Genomic DNA, 14,838 nt, shown 5'->3' on the forward strand with positions numbered 1-14,838 from the left:
CGTCTGCTAGTGCAGAATGCAGTTTCTGGGGTGCTATGGGGGGGGCAACCCAGCGGGACCCTGTGTCAACAGTCCCAGAAGCTCTTCACTAGCATCCATTGAGCCACTGGGCCCATTTCAAGGTGTTTATCGTAGTGCACAAAGGCCGTAACAGCTTGGGGGCCAAGCACCTCTCTCAAGATCAGCCTTCAGTGATTGGCAGGGGAGGCCTTCTTGGCCTCTGGGTTGGTGCTGATGCCTGGAGGGGCCTTCTCGGTGGCAGCCCCCCCCACTTGTGGAACGCCCTGTCTCAGGAGGTACAAGAGATGTGCTTCACCCTGGTATCTGATGGCTGGAAGATCCCCTTCATTGCAACCTTGAAGTTATGAGCTGTGAGGATGTGGGACTGTTTTTGAAATATTCTCAGATTGTTCTTAAGGTTTTGAAATGCATTGTTTGTTTGTTTCTTATTTTGCTGCTTTGCTTGCTTGCCGCCCTGGGCTCCTTTGGGAGGATCGGAATGGAACAGACGGCAGGAGCCAACGGTCCTGGGGGCAGGAGCGGCATTAATGAGAGGAAGGGGGTGGCAGGAGGGGCTTCTCCTTAACAACCTAGTTAAAACCTCAAGGGGCTTGGGGGAGGGCTGGAGGGCCGCCCGTATCCGTGTGGGTGGTGCAGAGGCTGAACTTTCCCCAGGAAGGGCTGGGCAGGCCTGAGGTTGCTCTGTTTTGTGACTGTTTTTCTGTCTCTGACCATCTGCTTTGTTGCCAGCCGGACGCTCTTCCCCATCTCTCTCTCTGCTTTCTCATCCTCATCCATGCTCTTCTCTAGACGAATCGCCTCATCAGCTGGGTAACTATGGCTTTCCTCATCCTCCTCTCTCTTCTCCTCCTCAATCACCCCCGCCCTTTTTGCCTCGTCCTGTCTCTTGTCACCCGATGGCGTCTTTGGGGGGCTGGGTGGGGGGAGTCGGCTGCTTGGGGGTCCACACTCCTTTGCCTCCCTCCCTTGATGCCTCCTTGTTCCTAGCAGACTGTAGCTAGCATGGGTGTAGAGAGAGAAATAAGAGGGTGCAAAGAGTAGCTCTCCAGCAGAGATTTGGGGTGATGCGATGCCCTGATGCCATTTGAAGAGCAGAGGAAAGCAGAAGACGCCTGCCCAGCCCTGTCCAGCCACATAGTGGACATGGAAGGCCCTCAACACTGCTCTTTGGGGTTTGAAGGATGTGCACCTGCCTGGACAAACGAATGCAAGTCCCATCCATAACTAACCTGAGTGTTGAGTTCTGATTTCGATCCGTTGGCCATGCAAAGTGTGGTTGGCATTGACCTCTTCTGTCAGCCAGCAGGAAGACAGACGGTCACTAGTTAAGCATTCCTGGGTGGACTCTAGTCCCCGAGAGGTATGGAGTTGGCATTGGGGCTGCCCTCCAGGTGGCATCAGGGCTGCTTCCACTCCAAATGTGGTGACCAGAACATGCTATGTCAATGTTGCTTCGCTGCCTCTTTCCTTGCAGTGGGTGGCATAGAGGGGAGGGGTGGGGTGGGGTCCTGGTGGTGGTTCTGAGATCTTGGGAAAGGAGGAGTTTGGAGGATGGTGGATTTGCCCCTCCCGGGCCACCTGTTTTTCTCACAGCTCTTCCATATCCTGCCCCAAGTCTGCCCGTTCTCCATGCAAGAGTTTGGGCACCATTTGTGCTTGGAACGAGAGGAGGGGTGTTAGACCCCCAAAGTGGTGCTCTCTCTGCTAATCTCTGTATCGTTCCAATTTTAGTATATGTGCTCCCGAAGCGAGCACAGTGGTGCTCTCTCTGTGTATGTGTTTAGCTGGTACTCATGGTAGCAACATAAAAGCATGCAGGTATCTGGGAGCGAGATTCTCTGGTGGCTACAGGTAAGTGTGGTTGAAAAGGTGCGTTTGGGGGGAGCTGGCAAGCATATTGCCTATCTGTATGCAATGTGGGTTGTTTCGCTGTGAGGCTCCTTTCAATAACCCATGAAAAGTTGCAGAATTGTTTTGGAAATCTCATGCTGAGGACAGAGGGCGAGGGGTTTCCATAGCATCGCGCTTGTGTGTACAAACACTTTGCAGGTGTCTCCTGGGGCTTACTGCGCCATGGGGCTCGGGTCTCTCCTCTGCCCTCCACCTGGCAGTGTCGCTCACCTGAAATCCTGCTACCTGCTGCTCATCTCATCATCTCAACCCCCACTGAAGCCACCACCTTCTTGGACCTGAATTGGCCTTCAGGCAGCAGAACTTCCCCCTTTCTTGCTCCTCTCCCCTCTGACAGGGATGGACCTGGTTTAGTTAGCTGGGATCTTTAACCTAGGGTGGCAGGGAACTCCTCGCCTGTTGACATCAGGAAGGCAACTCCTATGTACTCTTTTTTTTTTGGAAGCCTGCTAAAAACATTTTTGAGAGAATGAATGTGTGTTTTAATCTGCCTTTACAGTGGAACCTCGGTTTTCAAACGTAACCCATTCCGGAAGACCGTTTGAATTCCAAAAACCAAAAACTCAATACGGAAGCCTCAACACAATAGGGAAACTCGAAACCGAAGCTGTGCGGCATGTTCGACATCCAAAAAGTGTTCAAAAACCAAAGCATTTACAGTTTGTGGTGTTCGAGTTCTGAAACCTTTGTCAATGGAGACGTTTGAAAACTGAGGTTCCACTGTATTGTTGATTTTATGTTTTGAATGAATGGTTATTTTAAGTGTTAATTTTAACTGATAATCTTCTTGCTTTATTCTCTTGATAACCAATTCAAGCCTTTTTTTAAAAACAATCAAGTGGTATATATATCTTATGAAACAAACAAACAAACCTGCCCTGGCCCCTCTCCTTGCCTTGATTCTGCTCATAACCTGCAATTAAACAATGCATTTATTTATTTTTTGGTGACACCACAAGGAACACCTGGTGTTCGCCCCTGATCTAGGGAAATTCCAAGGAGAAAACTGGTTCAGGGGTCTAGGATTTGCTTCTGGAAGATGCCTGACCTTTGACCTCCTGAGGCCTCTTCAGAAAGAGAGTGTGTTTGCTGAGCCATGTGAGGAAGAGCTGCGGCTCAGTGCTAGAGGGTCTGCTTTGCATGAGGGTGGTTCTGGGTTCGAGTCTCTATGACATCTCTGGGTGTGGCTGGGGAGACTCCTACCTGGAGAGATGCAGCTGCCAGTCAGTAATACTGACAATACTGATCTAGATGGACCAGTCCTCTGATTCGGCGTCAGACAGATTCCTGTATTCCTTCCAGCTCTAGCGTTGGCAGAGGTTCAGAAAAGGGCACCCCAAACTCCCAAGGGGATGGAGCGATTCCCCTGGGAAGAAACGCTGCAGTGTTTGGTCGAGGGGAGGTAAGAAATCTCAATGTATAAAGGAGGGGTCAGACCCTGTGGGGGGCCGGAATATATTTTGAAGAAAAAAATGAACGAATTCCTATGCCCCACAAATAACCCAGAGATGCATTTTAAATGAAAGGACACATTCTACTTGTTATGTACTGAAGTTCTCACCCTGGGCCAGCAGGGGGATACTGTAGATAGTTTTCACTCAGGTCCACATATGCAAATAAGGGATTGGAAGTGACGTTCAGTGATTGGATAGTTACAGAAAATGGTTACTGTTGCGTTGTAGTGGAGCTCTATATAAGCAGGCTGGCTGAACCCTTCAGTTCACTTCTGGTCTGGCCTGTGAATAAACAAGAGCTGTTTGAAGAATCGCTGTGTCGTCTGGTATGTTCACCCACAACTTAACACTACTCATGTAAAAACACGCTGATTCCCGGACGGTCTGCAAGTCTCTGTGGCTTTCTTTAATGTTTTGTAATTTTCTCAGAAGGTTGATAAAGAATGTATAATTATTGTTCTGTGTATATTAATCGCCAACGTGTTGCGTGAGTCGCACAGGTTGCATTTTTCTAGCCCTGAGGTGTGGGCTTGCACATGTGAGAGTGCAATTCAAGGCAGATGGGATCCACAACCCATCTAGACTCCTCCCCAGTGAATCCCTACTCCCACCCCCCAGTGGAGCCCAGGAACTCTTGCTGTTCCATCAGGACTTGGCCACCTCTGGCGAGTGGGTGGCTGTCGAAGGAGATGAGAGGCAGGCGGGCAGCCAGGCTGTGCTTGAGGCTCCCTCGGTGAGTCAGGGATTCCTCCCTTGGAAACAGGCAGTGCTCCTTCCTTGCCACGGCTTCCAAGTGGCTCCCTGGCTCTCCTCACCCATCTCGCCCTCAAGGGCTGCCACCGGCATAATTGGAGAGCAGGGCTCACCCACCTTGGCAGCAGGTTCCCTGAGGGCTTTGAGGGTGCCAGCAGGCACTCGCTTGCCATTGCCTCTCAGCTGGCCTCCCTCTGACAAACTCTTCTGCCACCTGAGCGATGCAAACGGTCTCAGAGCCTGCCAGTGGCAGTTTCCAGCTCGGATTATCAGGCTTCCTCATCTCGGGGGAACCCCTGCCTCCAGCGAGAGACACCCCCCCACACACACACACCATGAGCCTCTCCAGCTGCCTCTTCAATTACATCCGTGGAAGAAGGCCTGCTCTCTCCGCAGGCTCTCAAGACCTCCTCCCCTCCTTCTTTGGCAATCCCTCGTAGCTGAGTAAGATTGTCTTTCATAAACATAGTTTTATCAATGAGTCCGTAAGTGACTGTGGAGGCCAATTCTGGATCCACACGTCCTTCCACAGTGGGGACATTGGTTTCCGGACAGGAGCTGATCACAATGAGGGTTTGCCAAGCGTGCCTTCCTCTTAGCATGTTTCTCCCTTGCGTCCTGAGTTCGAGTGTCTTCAAAGCCCACGACACCTTTGAGAAAGGCTGTTCTCCAACTGGAGCGCTCGCAGGCCAGTGTTTCCCAGATGTCTGTGTTCCTACTACATTTTTTAAGATTTGCCTTGAGAGAGTCTTTAAACCTCTTTTGTTGACCACCAGCATTACGCTTTCCGTTTTTAAGTTCGGAATAGAGTAGTTGCTTTGGAAGATGGTACAGTGGTACCTCTGGTTATGTACTTAATTTGTTCCAGAGGTCCGTTCTTAACCTGAAACCGTTCTTAAGATGAGGTACCACTTTAGCTAATGGGTCCTCCTGCTGCTGCCGCGCCACTGGCGCACAATTTCTGTTCTCATCCTGAGGTAAAGTTCTTAACCCAAGGTACTACTTCCGGGTTAGCAGAGTCTGTAACCTGAAGTGTTTGTAACCTGAAGTGTTTGTAACCCAAGGTACCACTGTAATCAGGCATCTGCAAAACATGACCAGTCCAACAAAGTTGATGCTGATATGCGTCACATTTGCAGGTGGTTTAAGAAAGGCTGTGCATGCCTTGAACCAGTGGCAGCGAAATCTGCTGTGCCAACAAATTGCAAATCCTGTCACTGGAATTGGGCAGGTTGAGCAAGCTTACCCTTGTGCAGTTAGCGCAGCTGCCTCGTCTTCTAAGAACACAAGAAGAGCTTTGTGGGATGAGGCCAGAGGCCCATCTAGTCCAGCATTGTGTTCTCACAGTGGCCAACCAGGGTCCTTTTTGCCCTGCTCTTTCCAGGCACAGGATCTGCTCTGTATTTGAGTGCTCTTTTTTTCTGTTCTGGAGCTTTCCTTGCAAAAACCCGCTCTTTAAAGCTGAATCAGAACAAACGGCAATCTGCAGAAAACCCGAATTGCCATTTGCTCCAATGGAGCTCTAAGGAGCTGGTTTTCACGGGGAAAGCTCCAGGGCTTAAAAAGGTGCTTAGACATGGAGCTTTCCTGTGCCTGGAAAGTGTGGGGCAAAAGGTAAATATGGATAAGCCTGAAGGAGAAACTCACAATCAGGATTTGAGCACAAGAGTCCACTTCCCTTCTGGGGTTTCCAGCAACTGGCACTCAGAAGCATTGCTGCCTCCAGCTGCGGAGGCAGAACACAGACAACATGACTGACAGCCATCAATAGCCCTCTCCTCCTTCACAAATTTGCCCAATCCTCTTTTAATGTTCTCTAGGTTGGTGGCCAGCTCTGCCTCCTGTGGCAGTGAGTTCCACAGGTTAACTTTGAGCTGCATGAATAAGGCCGTCATTTTGTTGTGTCCTGAATTTTCCAAACAATGTCTTCCCATGAACCGGATTTTCTTTGGATAAGAAAGGGGAGGCAATTCTTGAAAGTGACAGTATCTAGACTGTGGGGGGCAAGGACCCGGGGATGAAAGAAGAGGAGAGGAGCAAGGAAGAGGGAAGCCCTGCTATCTGAAGGTCCAAGAAGGGACCCCAAGGGTCATCTAGCCCAACCTCTTGCAATGTAGGAATCACAGCGAAAGAACCCGTATCAGATAAGCCACTTGTTGGAAATGCAGGGAGGCTGAAGGCACATGGATCCACATGTGGTGGAACTGTAAAAAGATCAGACAATTTGGGGATATGATTTATAACGAGCTGAAGAAAATATTCAAATGCTCCTTCCCTAAAAAAACCTGAAACCTTCCTGCTAGGAATTATGGGTAACGAAATCCCAAAAAAGTTTAGGAGAGTCTTTATGTATTTCACAGTCGCTGCCAGAATTCTAATCGCAAAAGGCTGGAAGGGAGAGGATATTCCATGCAAATTAGACTGGCAGAATAAAATAAGAGAGTACGCTGTACTGGTGAGATTATCAACAAGGTTAAGAGACGTTTCAGACGAAAAATTTATCAGAGTGAGATATATACAGAGTCTTATGTAAAAGAACACTGTCAAAAGATCAATCTGTTGGCAGGTCTTGATTGAGCTTCAATGTGCAATTAGGATAATTTTATCAAATAAAATTGATAGTAAGTTAAATAACATGGAGAAAGTAAAGTCTAATCGTGTATTTAAGGAATTTAATCTGGGAATATGAGGGGGAAATTGGAAGCCTTGTAAAATTTAATCAGAAATGTATACACAAAACAAGTATGAATAATTTTTTGTTCTCATTTTGCCTATAACATCTATTGTACATTTCTGTTATAAAGTTTTCAGCCAATAAAGGATATTAAAAGTGAGAGAAATTCACACCTGGCAGTGCTGCCTTGGGGTTCGTACTGATGCGGAAGTCAAAATCCTGAGGATTGTAGATTGATCTTTTCTTGCTTTTCAAAGATGGGCATAGGGTGCCAGGACTGATGAGGAATGCAGGCTGGGCTGGGGCTGATGGGAATTACAGTCCAAAATATTGGCCACAGGTGGGGTGGGGGAGAAGCAGGATGGTGAAGGCTGCCCAGTGCAGCTGGCAGGCTGAAAGGATTCTCTGGAGCCTTTGCTGATCGATCAGGACTCCTGCATAGCTTAGATAGTAGAGCATGAAGTACTGTTTTGGGTGGACAGGTGGTGAGCTGGTGTGGGGGACTCCCTGGTCCTGAATGGGGCAACTGTGGGGCAACTGAAGGACCAGGTGCGCAGCCTGGGAGTCATTTTGGACTCACAGCTGTCCCTGGAGGCGCAGGTCAATTCTGTATCCAGGGCAGCTGTCTGCCAGCTCAATCTGGTACGCAGGATGAGACCCTACCTGCCCGCAGACTGTCTCACCAGAGTGGTGCATGCTCTGGTTATCTCCCGCTTGGACTACTGCAATGCGCTCTACGTGGGGCTACCTTTGAAGGTGACCTGGAAACTACAACTAATCCAGAATGTGGCAGCTAGACTGGTGACTGGGAGTGGCCGCCGAAACCACATAACACCGGTCCTGAAAGACCTTCATTGGCGCCCAGGACGTTTCCGAGCACAATTCAAAGTGTTGGTGCTGACCTTGAAAGCCCTAAACGGCCTTGGCCCAGTATACCTGAAGGAGCATCTCCACCCTCATTGTTCAGCCCGGACACTGAGGTCGAGCTCCGAGGGCCTTCTGGTGGTTCCCTCCCTGCAAGAAGCAAAGCTACAGGGAACCAGGCAGAGGGCCTTCTCGGTGGTGGCGCCCACCCTGTGGAACGCCCTCCCACCAGATGTCAAAGAGATGAACAACTATCTGACGTTTAGAAGACGTCTGAAGGCAGCCCTGTTTAGGGAAGTTTTTAATGACTGATGTTTTAATGTATTTTTAATCTTTGTTGGAAGCTGCCTAGATGGGCGGGACACAAATTATTATTATTATTATTATTATTATTATTATTATTATTATTATTATTTAGCATTAGCATTACTATTATTATATCCCAGGAACATGTGTTTGAGCCCCAGCTTGGGCAGAAATATTCCTGCATTTCATGGGGTGGATTAGATGACCCTTACGACCCCTTCCAATCTATGATTCTATGATCTGCTAGTTGAGCTTCAACCTCTGACCCAAGTTAGGTTACCACATGGACCATAAGATGGAGAATGCACACAAATCTCAAGTAAAGATCTCAGGTATAGATTCAACCAGCCTTTTCTTTGTTCTCAATCAAGCTCCTCCACTTCCATGAAATCTTTTCAGCATCATTTTAAGAGGACCCCCCCCAAAAAAATTTCCCTCTTGATTCCCCCCCCCCCCACTTCCTGGATGGTGTGTTTAAAATCCCAACCCTCCAGGAGGAAGGAGGTTCTGTGTTCTGGGCAGCACTCAGCTTTCTGTGGGTGGCAAACGAACATTACCTAAGAATAGCAGCTGTAGCCAGGCTGTTTGGGAAAATTGGGTGCTTTTAGGCAATGCAGAAGAGGGGAATTAAGTAGATCAGGGTGCCACGCTCTGGGGGACAGAGGCTGTGCATCTGGGTTGTGATGATGGCCCAGGTTGTGTCTCAAAAGGCAAGTGATGCTTCCATTCATTTATATAGAATGGCATCTAATAGCTGCTGCTCTGCGGGCACCATATAAGAAAACGGTGAAAGAATTTCCCCAAAGCGAGAACATACAGTATGGAAGCAGCGTCAAAAAATTATAAAGAGCAGCTTTAAAATGGGGAAAGGCAAGCCCTGCAATATCAGAGAGTAAAAAGAAATGTAAAAGCGGCCGATTTTCAAATCTTGGGTTCCAGAAAGGGGTTTTCCTTGGCTCTGGCAGCACAGTGAAGCAGGTGCCAGGCGGACATCTCTGGGGAAGGCGTTCCATAGACAAGGGGCCACCACTGGGAAGGCTCTTTTTCCCCTGTCATAGTTCAGCAGGCCAAGGCACTCCTAGCTGGGGGGGGGGGCTGTGTTGAAGGTCTTTGAGGACAGGAAGAAGTCTTCCTTCAGATCCTTGTGACCCCAAACCCTAAAAACCAGGCCTTTTGAGTTGTGCCCAGAAACTGACCAGTGGCTCAGAGAGTAAAGCTCAGCTGCTGGGATCACAGATCCGTGGCAGTGGGGGCCATACAAGGGACTTGGGCAGAACGGCCAACGAGCCACATCCCGTCTGAGCGCAGGGCATGGGTCTCCTCAAAGCATCCTACCTCTCTTTTAAATCAGAACCAGTGAAGGCGGTGAAGGTCCTGTGTGAGTGCCTGGAGGCAGTTGGAGGATGGATGGCGGCTAACAGATTGAGGTTGAATCCTGACAAGACAGAAGTACTGTTTTGGGGGGGAAGGGGGTGGGTGGGTGTGGACGACTCCCTGGTCCTGCATGGGGTAACTGTGCCCCAGAAGAACCAGGTGCACAGCCTGGGAGTCATTCTGGACTCACAGCTGTCCATGGAGGTGCAGGTCAATTCTGTGTCCAGGGCGGCTGTCCACCAGCTCCATCTGGTACGCAGGATGAAACCCTATCTGCCCATGGGCTGTCTTGCCAGAGTGGTGCATGCTCTCGTTATCTCTCGCTCGGACTACTGCAATGAGCTCTATGTGGGGCTACCTTTGAAGGTGACCAGGAAACTGCAATTAATCCAGAATGTGGCAGTTAGACCGGGGACAGGGAGTGGCCCCCGGGACCACATAACACTGGTCCTGAGAGGATCTGCATTGGCTGCCGGGACATTTCCAAGCACAAGTCAAAGTGTTGGTGCCGACCTTGAAAGCCCTAAAAGGCCTTGGTCCAGTATTCCTGAAGGAGCGTCTCCACCCCCATCATTCTGCCCAGACACTGAGGTCCAGCTCCGAGGGCCTTCTGGCAGTTCCCTCCCTGCAAGAAGCGAGGTTACAGGGAACCAGGCAGAGGGCCTTCTCGGTAGTGGCGCCCACCCTGTGGAACACCTTCCCATCAGATGTCAAAGAGGAAAACAACTACCTGACTTTTTCCAGACATCTGAAGGCCCCTCAGGGAGGTTTTTAATATTTAATGCTCTGTTGTTTTTAACACTCGATTGGGAGCTGTCCAGAGTGGCTGGGGAAACTCAGCCAAATGGGTGGGGTATAAATAAATTATTATTATTATTATTATTATTATTATTATTATTATTATTATTTATTATAGTAGTTCCCAGTGAACATAAAAAGAGCCCTGCTGGATCAGGCCAGCAGCCTATTTAGTCCAGCATTCTGTTCTCACAGTGAATAACCAGACACCCATGGGAAACCCACAGCCAGGATTTGAGCACAACAGCCCTCTCCCCTCCCATGTTTTATATCCAGAAGCATTGCTACCTTCAGCTGTGGAAGCAGAGCAGAGCCATCTTGTCTAGAAGCCATCGATCTATTTCTTTTCCATTAATTTGTCCAGTCCTCTTTTAAAGCCATCAAGGTTGGGGGCTGCCCCCGCCTCCTGTGGCAGAGAGTTCCACAGATTAACTATGCACTGTGGGAAGAAGGACTTCCTTGTCTGTCCCGAATCTCCCAATATTCAGCTTCCTTGCACGTCTGCGAGGATCTTGTGTTGCGAGAGAGGGAGAAAACCTTTTCTGTCTCCATTTCCTCCATGGCTGGCAGAATTTTATAAGGTTCTTCCATGTCGCCTCTTCCTCACCTTTTGTCTAAACGAAAAAGTCGGAAACGCAGCCATCTTTCTTCATAAAGTTGTCACTGCACCCCCTCGATCCTTTTGATGGCACTTTTCTGAACCGTATTCCAGTTCTGCAATATCCTTTTTTGAGGTGAGGCATGCAAGATCTTTATTGCATCTTTTCTTGCAAGCTGGTCCTGAAGCTCAGTGGCTGCTCCTTCAGTTGCACCCACTTCGGGGGGGGGGGGCAGGCCTGCCCTTCTCCATTCTGGCTGTGGGAACCCCCTTTCAGCAAGCCTTAAATTCTTCATCAGAGCAATTAACCCACCCTCCTCTTTGGTGGCCCCCGTCTTCTCATGAGCACAGATAGCAATCAGAACTTATGCATTATTGATCGGTTTGGGGAATAATTTTGCATCTTTCCCTTCCATGAGTCTGCTGACACGCTAGAAGCAACAAGGAACAGGAACCCCCGGTGCTGCCAAGTGAGATCTTGCAAGGGGTAAACAGCGTTTGCAAAATTTGGGCAGATTTTCTGCCCTGGCGCCTAATCGATACACAAGGTGGTTGCTGAATGGTAGAAGGGACCCCCAAAGCCACTCTTGTTGTTTAAAAGAAATAATTTCATCCACCAGGATAATCAGTCTGTGTTCTCACTGGTGTGTGACATGACCTCTGGAACTCACTGCCACTGTAGAGGGTTGGAAGCATGGGCTTTCATAACTAATTACTGTGGGTGGGTGCGTGTGGGTGCATTCACACATGCAATGCACAGATTCACATGGCAGCCTTTTGCCATTTTACTTGTGGTGGTGTTAAAATCCACCTCATTGTCTTACCCACCCACACGCAAAACCCTTTCTTGCTGCTTAAAGGTAAAGGTAAAGGGACCCCTGACCATTAGGTCCAGTCGTGGCCAACTCTGGGGTTGCGGCGCTCATCTCGCTTTATTGGCCAAGGGAGCCGGCGTACAGCTTCCGGGTCATGTGGCCAGCATGACTAAGCCGCTTCTGGTGAACCAGAGCAGCGCACACAAACACCGTTTACCTTCCCGCCGGAGTGGTACCTATTTATCTACTTGCACTTTGACGTGCTTTCGAACTGCTAGGTTGGCAGGAGCAGGGACCGAGCAACGGGAGCTCACCCCGTCGCGGGGATGCAAACTGCCGACCTTCTGATCGGCAAGTCCTAGACTCTGTGGTTTAACCCACAGCTCCACCCGCGTCTTTGCTTGCTGCTTAGGTCCTTGCTTATCCTTTCCTGGTCCTGAGGGCCTTACAAGTTCAGCTCAACTTGAGCATCCGCCTCCAGCACCAGCAGGAATCCAACAGGTGCCAGCTCCCGTTGCCAGGAGAGAAAGCTCCACCTGTTGAAAGCCTGCCTGCTGCGTTCCTTTTTAAGACGGCAGCCTTTCCCTCCTTTCCCCGCTAAAAACCCTTGCAGCCCTGGTCGTGCCGGGAAGGGGAGGGGGCGGCTTCGAGGTGGAGAAGGAGGGTCTGCGGTGGGCAAAGCAAGCTGGCCGCGTCCAGCCGCGGGCACTCGAGAGCAGCTCCAGAGAGGCTAGGAAGGGCAAGCCAGGCAGGCAAGGAAGGGAGGAGGAGTGCCAGCTTGGGCCCGTGACTGTGGGTGCCCGGGGCCGCGGTGGGTGCCCGGGGCCGAAATTTGTGGGTGCCCAGCCCCTTCATAGGGAACTTTGTGGGGGAGTTTGCAGCTGTAGTGCAGAGATAGAAGGGTCCTTGGTTCCAATTGTTGCAGGGAGAGCGTTGTGCGCTTGAGCAAGAGCCCACTGATGGGCGTGATTGAATGAGAAGCCCCACAATTCTTGACTTAAAATTGAAGGGACCCGGTGGGTCATCTAGTCCAACCCGCTGCAATACAGGAATCACAGCTAAAGCTTGCTCCCTCTTCCATGAGAGAGCCCTTGTGATATTTGAATTCAGTCATCGCATCCCTTTGTCCTCCATGAATTTGTCTCATCATCTTCCAAAGCCATCCAAGTTGGCCATCCCTGCCTCATGGGGCAGGGAGTTCCATAGTTTAGCCATGAGCTGCGTGAAGAAGGACTTGCATTTGGGGGAGAGTTGCCTGCCTGATTTCATCTGGGCTTCTTGGGAGGGAGGGGGGGAATAGATTTAAGGAATCTCAGGCACAGCCACCCCTCGCTCCCTCGCTTTCGTGCCCCACTGGGGTGAGGATGGGGGCTAATCTGACTTCTCTTGAGTCTCACATAAAGAGGCCACCAAGCCAAGCAGCACTGAAGCCCACGGTCAGAGGAGATGTGCCGGGAGGAGTGCCGCCATGCCACCCCTTCCCTGACACCCAGCGCCATCCTTGGCCGGCTTGTGTGGTTGGCGCTGCGGACCTGACCCTGCATTTAAAATTGAGCTTGTCAATTCCAAGGGACTAATGAATTGTTAAAGCTGAAAAAGTGCTCATTAGCTTTGGGGAGAATAAATTAATTCCCTTCTAGGCTGGCTTGCCTTGATTGGCATCTCTTGTATACATAAATGTTTAATTAAAATACATAATGAGTGTGAAATGATCAGCCGCCGGAGCAGCTGGAGACCTGGGTGTGAGTGGATCTCTTGGAGTGAATGCACACACAGGCACACAGCCGTGCACCCAGAGTTTGGGGCTTTTTCACCTTCCTGCTGTGAGCGTGCGAGGGTCCACTATAGTGAACTGGTTATGGGAAGAAGCAGAAAAGTTCCACGCCTTGGTCCCTGCACATTTATTTATTTCAAATATTTTTACTCTGCTTTGCCCACTGAGCGCGTTCAAACTGGTTTACAAATGCAAGCAATAATTTGAAAGGAGCAGCTCCGAGCACAATAGCAAATTAATAGGCCATCAATAAAACAAACACTTTGGAAACAGCTTTCGGCAAGGAGCTTTAGCTTATGCTGTCTGCCTCCACCAACACAGGAATCTGTTATAATTGATTTATGGTTACCATTAAATTGACTATGACATTATTAAGGTGTTTCAGGGCTGTGTGTTAGATTAATACAATTATTAATTTTAAAAGCAGGGCGCTGTATTCAAGCCTCCGTTGCCATTTGTCTGTGTAGCTGAAATATTTATATCCCTCGACGTGACAGAAACGTAGACAGTGTCTTGGAAAAGGAGCATAAATAAGGCATCATTTGAAATCCACTAAAATGCAAAATTCATGCAGGGTGTTCTTGCCTGGTGGGGGAGTTTGTGGGCAGAGTCAACACTGGCGGGGGGGGGGGCGGGTTTCCTATGACCTTTGCCAGTTCAGTGTGCGACAAGATTAGTGGCCTGGCAGGACTCTCTTAAGGTCTGTGAGTTGAAGTTTCTGGGGGACGGATAGCTTGGGGTGAGGGCTGATGCCTTCGTGCCCTGACTTTGGGGGCTTCCTTGTGGGCACATCTGGGGGGTCACGGTGGACAACAGAGGGTTGGCCTGGAAGCAGACACCAGATGCAGCAGAACTCCACTCCCTTGGAAGACAGTGAATTCTGCTTCCTTGGAGGTTTCTAAGCAGAGGTTGGCTGGCCATCTGTCCTGGATGTTTAAGCTGTGATTTCTGCATTGCAGAATAGAGCGCCACTAGGACTTCCCTTGACCTGGACATTCAACTTCTGTTGATGCAGCCTAAAATTGCATTGACCTTTTTTGCTGCTGCATCACACTCCAGGCTAAACATACCCAGCTCCTTCAACTGTTCCTCATCAGGCTTGGTTTCCAGACCCAGAATCATCTTGGTCGCCCTCCTCTGCACACCTTCTAGCTTGACAACATCCTTCTTAAACTGTGGTGCCCAGAACTGGACACAGGATTCCAGGTGGGATCTGACCAAGGCAAAATAGAGCGGGACTATGACTTCCCTTGATCTGGATACTAGACTTCTGTTGATGCAGCCTAGAATGTTGTTGTTTAGTTGTGTCCGACTCTTCATGACCCCCTGGACCAGAGCACGCCAGGCCCTCCTGTCTTTCACTGCCTCCCACAGTTTGGTCAAACTCATGCTGGTAGCTTAGAGAACACTGTCCCACCATCTCGTCCTCTGCCGTCCCCTTCTCCTTCTGCCCTCCATCTTTCCCAACATCAGGGTCTTTCCCAGGGAGTCTTCTC

The 14,838-nt window shown here is 49.7% G+C and overlaps 1 protein-coding gene across 11 annotated transcripts in view; it reads left to right on the forward strand.

Moving 5' to 3' along the window:
• Positions 1-14,838, forward strand: part of SHANK3 (SH3 and multiple ankyrin repeat domains 3) — a 430,757-nt gene that overhangs the window by 266,544 nt on the left and 149,375 nt on the right. The window lies entirely within an intron of this gene.

Source organism: Podarcis filfolensis (assembly GCF_964270895.1).
Source record: "Podarcis filfolensis genome assembly, chromosome: 10".
Taxonomy (NCBI): Eukaryota; Metazoa; Chordata; class Lepidosauria; order Squamata; family Lacertidae; genus Podarcis; species Podarcis filfolensis.